The sequence below is a fragment of the Mesocricetus auratus genome, unplaced genomic scaffold, assembly GCF_017639785.1.
Source record: "Mesocricetus auratus isolate SY011 unplaced genomic scaffold, BCM_Maur_2.0 contig_7681_pilon_obj, whole genome shotgun sequence".
Classification (NCBI taxonomy): Eukaryota; Metazoa; Chordata; class Mammalia; order Rodentia; family Cricetidae; genus Mesocricetus; species Mesocricetus auratus.
Genome location: NW_024429502.1, coordinates 1 through 8837, shown reverse-complemented (window position 1 = coordinate 8837; position 8837 = coordinate 1). Strand labels below are relative to the sequence as shown.

At 44.0% G+C, this 8837-nt stretch overlaps 1 long non-coding RNA gene across 5 annotated transcripts; it reads right to left on the bottom strand.

The window, feature by feature from the left end:
• Positions 1-5003: 5003 nt before the first annotated feature.
• Positions 5004-8824, bottom strand: LOC121137987. Of its 5 annotated transcripts, none has more exons than XR_005875237.1 (7): positions 7927-8824; positions 7456-7598; positions 7256-7351; positions 6430-6555; positions 5970-6086; positions 5571-5732; positions 5004-5123 (listed from the first exon to the last, which is right to left on the bottom strand). It is a non-coding gene; the product is annotated as an uncharacterized LOC121137987 (long non-coding RNA). The 5 variants fall into 5 exon arrangements; XR_005875235.1 differs by having other exon boundaries at positions 6430-6541; positions 7927-8823; XR_005875236.1 differs by having other exon boundaries at positions 6430-6535; positions 7927-8822.
• Positions 8825-8837: the final 13 nt, after the last annotated feature.

The window sequence follows — 8837 nt, the reverse complement described above, 5'->3', positions numbered from 1 at the left end:
TATAGGGAGAGTTCTGTGGGGAAGACACCTGTTACCAAATTGTCCATTTGAGTTCCATCTTAGCATCCACATAATGGAAGACACAACCAACTTGCATAGATTGATCTGACCTTCACATGCATGTCCCTCCCCTAAGTATAATTACACTATGGTTCAAAACTTCAAAATGGGTGGGGTGGTGAAGGTGCATGCCTTTGATCTCAGCACTCAAAAGAAAGAGGCAGGCAGATATCTGTGAGTTCAAGGCCAACCTGGTCTACAGAGTGTGTTCCAGGACAGGTATGACTGTTACACAGAGAAACCCAGTCTTATGGAAACAAACACACAAACAACAAAAAAAGAACAAAACAAAATTCAAAATGGATCTGGACAGTTGTTGGGCATACCTTTAATCTTAGCACTCAGGAGGCAGAGCCAGGCAGATCTCTGGGTTTGAGGCCAAGCTGGTCTGCAGAGCAAGTGCCATGAATGCCAGGGATACACACAGAAACTGCCTTCAAAAATCCAATTTAAAAACTTCAAAATGGGAGCTGGCTGTAAACTTGAGTGCTGGGAGTATATTTCTGAGGCACCGGCCATCCTCATTGTCCTCTGCCTGTTGCTTGGGGCTGGCATTTGCATTCAAGCAGCAATAGACTGATATCTGGACACTCCAGAGAGGCTAGTGTGTTGTTTTGAGACAGTGTCTTTTCTGTAGCTCTGTTTGGCAGACTTGGTAATATGTAGCCCATGCTGACCTTAGCATTTGATGCAATCTGCCTCAGGTACCTGAGTGGCTGCGATTATGGATGTGCTATCACTTCCTACTTCACATGGGCCTGCTTTTGTTTTACTGCATCGATACAGAGTCTCAAGGATTTTAGGTTGTTATTGAACTTCCTACATAGTAGAGGGTTTCCTTGACTTCCTCATCTTCCTGTACTATGCCTCCTTAACTCTTGGAATACACAACACTGACTCCTGAATCCTGGGAGTAAGGTATGTGCCTCTATGTCCAGAGTCACTCACAGATGTAGGCAGACACCTGGAGAATGGTATTGAACTTAAAATGCCTCTCACTGGTTTCTCTCTAACATTAATATGACCAATTAAACCTCATTTTTGGAACTTGTTGATGAATTTGTCCCAATCATGGGGAATATTTCTAAGAAGGAAATCAATAGAAATAAGTATTGACTTAGGAGACATCTGATGAGGAATAATGATAAGGGATGTGGTAACAACTTGCTCACATGACCAAGAGAACATGGTCTTGTTAATGTCCAGCAAAACAAGCAAACAAAAAAGAACAGGGATGACCACCACAGCCAGTGAGCATCCCTTGTCTATGTGAGAAATGCTGCCTGACCATCCCAGGACAAGCCCAAGGGATATAATCATTGGCTCAACACACACTTATGCCTAGAAAATGACCAATCTCAGTACGAAATGACCAACTTCACTTCCAGCTCAGAACAATGTAGCTGGGCATTACCATCACCTTGGCTACCTGCACAGTCGGGAGCATGTCTCACTCTCCCGTAATAAACTTTCCCCTTGCTCACTCCTTTGCATCCCTTATCCCTCATCAATGACAGAGCAAACTGTAGAGCCAGTGGCTCAGGTGGTTCTGGTGACCACAGATCAATCATTGATCAGCTTAGCATCTAACAAAGACAAGAAGGGTGTCCTGATTTCACCACCATGGTCATGGTAAAATATGAGAAAAAGCAAGGAAAGAGAGAGTTTACTTGGTCTGCAATCCAGGTCACTGTCATTTAGTGGAATTCAGGCAAGAATTCAATCACGTACACATATCACTGCCAGAGTCAAGAAAAGAGAGCTTTCTTGCTTGCTATTCAGGTAGTGTGTTCTATCCTAACAGTGCAGTCCAGGGCTTGACACATGAGATATTCGAGTCTGTCCTCAACAATGAAGACAATAACCCACAGATGTGCCCACAGGACATGCTGATCTAGAATGCCTATAGACACCAAACGCTGCTCTGAGTATGATTTGTGAGATTGCTGTGTGTTCTGATGGCAATGGTGGCCATTTTACTTGATAACTGTATTCCAAATACACATTTTCTTTCAAAAGGTGATGCGCACAACAAGGTACATTATTAAAAGACCAAGAGCTGGGGGAAAGAATTAGAATTCCCAGCATTCACATGATAGTTCACTCAAGTTCCAAGAGATCCTGTCTGATCCTATGGCCTCCAGTGTTACACAGAACCCAGAGATTTGTGTCTTTAGATGCACACATACATGTATTTTTAAAATGGTAAGATCATCAAACGGACACATTTTAGCACAGTTTGGATAGGGCTTCCTTAGTATGCTTTGAGTACTGACTTTGATCCACAGGTGTATGATATCAGAATTGAAGGGGTGATAAAGATAATCAGGAGTTCAACATAGGCTCTGATACATAGCATGTTCAATAGAAATCTAAAATATATGAGACTCCATTTAAAAAAAAGCTTCAAACAAAAAAAAAAACACAGACCCACAAGGAGTGATGAGGTACAGCCATAATACCAAGAACCCAGGATGCCAGACTGCTTCAAATGTAAGGTTAGCATGAGCTACATAGCACCAGGCCTGCCAAAGCAGAGGTATAGAAAAGAATTTGTCTCAAAACAAAAAAAACCCAGCAAACACTGGGAAGTGATTTGGACAAGTACCCATCAGTGGCTTCCAGAAACTGTCTAAGAACTTCCTCTGGGAAAGTGCACCTGTGTCCAGCCAGCATCCAGTGTCATTCTCTGTATGACATACCCCTGTGTATCAAGGACAAAAAGGATCTTAGCCATCCCTGCACATAACACAGTGATACAGGACCTGTGACCCCATCTGCACCTGATGGAATGCCCACTGGAAACTGTGGCCCTGACTGTACCTGAAGGATCATCCTCTCAACCTTGGACCTACCTGCACCTGGAGGAGAGATCAGGACAAGTCTTCCTTGTCTGCATCAAGAGGAGTGATCACTGGAGCCACAGCTCCCAACTGCACCAATTGGAAGAACAGTGACCCCTGTGTAGCTCAAACCCCCCTGTACTGATGGAGGAACACATGGGTAGGCACAAGTGTAAGAATACACTCTGCAACATAAAGAATAGGACACCAACAGAAACTCGTTGTTCTACAACAGCAAGACAGGAATATCCCAAAACAGATGAAGCAGAAGACAATGACCTTAACAAATTTTGATGAAGATGACGGAGGCCCTTATATAGAGGAAATGATGAAAATCCCTTAAAGAAGTAGAAGAAAACACAAGCAAAAACCAGGAAGAAATCAACAACATTCCTTAAACTAAACCAAGTAAAAACAATCAAACGGGTGAAGGAAATGGTTAAAGACTTGAAAACTGAAACAGAGACAATAAAGAAAACACAGGCCCAGGGAATTCTGGAAAGGGAAAATGTGGTTAATTATCAGGAATGACAAATGCGAACATACACAACAGAATACAAGCGACAGAAGATGGAATCTCAGGCGTTGTAGATACCATCCAGGAAAAGGATCCATCAGTCAAAGAAAATATTAAATCCAGCAAGCTCTTATCACAAAATATCCAACACACTGGGGACACAATGAAAAGGCTGGAACTAAGAATTAGTAGGAATACAAGAAGGAGAAGCAGTCCAGGAAATCAAAGGAACAGAAAATACATTCAACATAATCATAGAAGATAACTTTCTGAACATAAAGGATATGCCTATGAAAGTACAAGAAGTTTACAGAAACCAAATAGATTGGACCAAAAAGAGTTCTCTTGCCACATATAATGAAAGCACTAAGCATATGGAATAAGGGAAATATAGAGCTTCAAAGAAAAAGGGCAAGAAATATATCCCACTTCTCACTGGAAACAAGCAAAGCCAGAAGGTCTTACACAGGAGTTATGCAGACACTTATGGGACCACGGATGCCAAATAGAAGACTATAACTAGCGAAGCATTCAATCACCATCTATGGAGAAAGCAAGATACTCCTTGACAAAGTCTGATTTTAAAAAGTACCTATCCACAAATGCTGCCCTACTGGAAGGACTAGAAGGAAAACTCCAAACACAGGAAGTTAGCAACATCCACAAAAATACAGGCAGTACATAACCCCCAACAGCTAATTACTAAGGGAACCTGTACATAATACTACCAACAACACTAAAACAAAAGTAATGCAAAGTAGCAATAAGTGGTCATTAATATCCTGTAATATCAGAGGTCTCAAACTGCCTATAAAAAGACACAGATCAACAGAATCCATATGGAAACAGAATCCATCCCTCTGCTGCATGGAAAGGGAAAATGTGGGTAAATTATCAGGAATAACAAATGGGAACATACACAACAGAATACAAGCGACAGAAGATGGAATCTCGGGCGTTGTAGATACCATCCAGGAAAAGGATCCATCAGTCAAAGAAAATATTAAATCCAGCAAGCTCTTATCACAAAATATCCAAGATACTGGGGACACAATGAAAAGGCTGGAACTAAGAATTACTAGGAATACAAGAAGGAGAAGCAGTCCAGGAAATCAAAGGAACAGAAAATATATTCAACATAATCATAGAAGATAACTTTCTAAATATAAAGGATTTGCCTATGAAAATACAAGAAGTTTACAGAAACCAAATAGATTGGACCAAAAAAAGTTCTCTTGCTACATATATTGAAAGCACTGGTGTGTCAAGGGCAGTGAGTGTGGGCCACTGGCAGTGGGAATAGGATCTGTGCCTGCATGAACTGGACTTTTACGGCCCATTCGCTATGGAGAAAGGCCTTGCTCAGCATAGACACAGGGGTGTGGGCCTTGGTTCAGCCTCAATTTGGGGATCTGACAGACTTCATTGCCTCCCCATTGGATGCCTTACCCTCTCTGAGGAGAAAATGCAAGTTGGGATGGGTAAATGTAGGGAGGAACAGGAGGGGGGACTGGGATTGGTATGGAAACAGAGAATAAATAAAAATAAAAAAGACAAGACCTCAATAAAGAATTTAATTTATTTCCAACTTAAGAAACATAACTCAATGATTTTGGGGGTGCTAGTAGAATTGATGGAGGTGGTCTTCTTTTCTCCTACTGCAAGGTCATCTCCCTTGGCTTCTGAAACCTCCTAGAACCAAGCTGCAGAAAGCAGAGGCATTAGGTGACATGAGTGCTAATGAAGCTGGAACTTCCTTGTCATCCCACCTACTCCATCTGCCTGTCAAGAGTAAGCATGCCAGAAGCGTGGCTTCCTGGGCTCTGTCATCACCTAGCACCCACAGAGGACCACCCCAGTATCTCAGCAGCATCCCCATGTCTCACTCTTCTGGTCTTGGCCTCCAGGATGCTCCTGCATGAAGGTCAGGACCTCCAAACGCCACCTGGTCCTTCAACTAACTTTGTTTTTCTTTATCACTATGCTTACTTTTGGTGTGTGAGTGTGTGTGTGTGTGTGTGTGTGTAGACACATTCACATGTAATATGTTTACAATTGTGTGCTTGTGCATCCGTGTCCTTGTATATATCCATGTGTATGCTCTAACTTTTAAGTAAGTAGCCCATGTATTCCCTCAAATGTTAACTCACAGATATGTACACCTTGTGTTTTGGACACAGGCTTTCTCAAGTCCAGCAAGGTTGAAGCACCTGCAGTCAAGTGTGGTCGTGTTTGTGGTGGTGCACGCCTCTGATCCCAGCACTTGGGAGACAGAAGCAGGCAACTGTCTGTGACACAAAGGCCAGTCTGCTCTAGAGAGACAGGGAAGGACAGAAAAACCCTGTCTCAGAAACATAATAAAACAAAACAAAGACAAAACAAAAGGTACATGCATGTCCCTCCATCTCCAAGTTCTAGGGTAACAAGCCTCAGCCAGCCAGCTGGTTTTCCCTGGCTCTCTGGGTCATGACCACATATCTCACAATGAAAGCAGGCACTGTATGGACAGACAGGCACCGTCCCAGCCCTCTTGTGCTTCTGAATCTCACCCAGGTATGGATTTCACAGTCTTGACTCACAACCCAGTCATCTCAATTGTGGAGGGCATGTCCAGGAGCAGCAGTGTGTCTATGAAATCGGTTCAGGAAAATCAGGACAGCCCAGCTCTGAACGGTGTTTTGTTTGTTATCACAAATGAGAAAAAGCATGAAAGAAGAAGGACAAAAGCATGTTATATGGGTTTCACACGGCAAGCCTCCCTCCACCCCAGTCTGAAACCCACATAACCACCACAATTGTGTCCTGAGTTGAAGCAGGGGATGCAGCAAATCAGGGGCACTAACTGGGAACAGGTATAGAGTGGCCACAAGGTGGCAGCAAAACATCAGAGGGTCTCAGGGCTTCAAGAGATTGCTGCATTCTGCCTTTCTCATTTGCCCAGGACTGAGTCTCCATGCCCTCCATTCCTCCCCTTTCCCTCCTCCCACATGATCAATAGGAAGCACTTACTGAACAGCTCCTCAGTACACTGCACAAGAGATGACTCCATGCTCAGCCAATTCCAGATGTGAATCACTCGAAATATTCACGGCACATCTGGATGCTCTGTTTTCATCTATACCTGGGAAAGGCAGTCTGATTCATGAGGAATATGAGGTTGTGGTGGGTTGCCATGTCATTGTTTTCTCAGATATGGGGATTAAGATTTGGGAGTAGGGATTGTTTATTTAAAATAGTGTCAGCCCGGCGGCGGTGGTGGTGCTTGCATTTAATCCCAGCACTCCGGAGGCATAGGCAGGCAGATCTCTGTGAGTTCGAGGCTGGGCAGGATCGACAGCCTCCAAAACAATACAGAGAAACCCTGTCTCATAAACACAAATAAATAAAGAAATAAATGAATAAATAAAAATAAAATAGTTTCATTCTTCCTAGACTGGCCTCAAACTCTGTGCTTTGGAAGATGACCTTGACTGCCTGATGCTCTTGTCTCTACCCCTAATACCAGGCAAAGTCCACCTGATATTATTTAGTGCTGGCAAAAATCCCACGAACAATAACCACTGTGCACAGTGGACCCGCTGACCTCAGGTCCTCCTGTTCACATTCTGTTTTTAGAGAGAGATCTCACAATGCCACCAAAGCTAGACTATTGCTCCTTATAATGCACAGGCTGGATTTGAGTCTATGGCTAGTCCCCAATCTAAGCCTCCAGAATCCTGGGATATCAGCATACACCTTCACCTTGGCTCTGCCATCTAGTCTTAAGGGAAATCCACAAAATGCCTAGAAAGGGAAAATGGGAGGGAGGGAGAGCCCAGGGATGAGGGGACTGAACCTTCAAGCAATGTGAGGCTTCATCTTCCTACTATCATCAGCTGCTGCTGTGGACATGCACTGGAGAGGCTTCTGCCTTCCATTCTGCCCCACGGAGCTGCATAGAGAGTTAGATGAGACCAACCTGAGGACTGCTAATCAGAACGGGGCTTTGAAAATAACTGGCTACACGGGTGATGACCTGGGCTGCTGCACACTGACCTGCGTGTCCTTGATATGGCATGGGATGGGGACAGCTTCCTTTACCTCCCTCCCAGCCAGGTCACAGCTCACCAGCTTCAGAAGAAAAGGCTACGCTCATGTTTGTGGTCCTTCAAAAGACTCTCAGTAGAAAGTCAGGTCATCTAGAAATAGTGAAAGAGAAAAGGCAGGGTCAATGGTGCAGATCTGTTATTCCATAGGGATGACCCAGAGCTCCAGGTCTTCCTCAGCTACACAGTGGATCCCAGGCTTGGCTGAGATACAGGTGTGAGTCAGTTGGGACAGCACTTGCCCAGCATGCAGGAAAACCTGGTTTTGTCCCCAGGACAAAATAAACCAGACTTGGTGGAGAATTACTTCAATCCCTTCATTGGTACATGGAGATAGAAAGATTACAAATGTAAGGATATCCACAGCTACATGCATCATTTAAAAACAAAGCCACAAAACCCAATAGGAATAGGAGCTCACCTGTAGCCCCAACACTCAGTTGGGTGTAGCAGGGTCGCCATTCTTGGCAGCCTGTACTGCATACAGGAAACCTGTTTCAAAATAAGAAGAGAGAAGGGAAAAAGGAATTCTATAAGAAAAGCCTGATACATCTGTCACTGTGGGGTTTACGAGTCTTGAATTTTGAAAATGAGAATAAAATACGATGGATATAGGGTCTAGACAGAATTGAGGAACAGGTAAGGCAGGATTGGAGAACTGTACATAATGAGTATGTGTGTATATTAGCCTGACACATCCATGCCCACAGGGGTGTATGTGTGAGTGGTCGTGTCTGTCTGTCTCTTCTCACTGATTGAGCTCGTGTGTAGACCAGGAATAGAGACCCAGTGCTTTCACACCCTAATACTTTAGTTTGATTTTTGAGACAGGGTTTCTTTGTCCACAAGTGGCTGTGCTTGAACTCTCTCTGTAGCCCAGGCTACAGACCAGAAACAACAGAGATCAGGCTGCTCCCAGTCCTGGGTTATGTGGTGCTCCACCACCATGGACTTCCACCTTACTTTTCAAATGAGGTGTCTCCCTGACCTCTGGGCAGCAAGCTGCCATTCCGGCCTCTCTCCTCCACCAGGCCTGAGATGAGACAAGGATGCTGCCACAGCCTGGTTTCAGTCTTTGCATTCACGCAGCTCCCAGCGCCAGGATCCACATCTCAGAATTTAAATAATCAGAACGTGCATGTTCCTTGTGAAGGGTTACACTCAGCCTGCAACTCCCTACACGGAACCTGACTTGTTCCTACGTAAAACAGGACAAGACTCTGTGTGAACACTAAAACCAACAAAGGAAAAGAGTTTCCTTCCAAACAATGTGGACAGAACCAAAAGTCAGAAAATAAAATGGAAGTGTTCATGTGACATGTTAACACAATT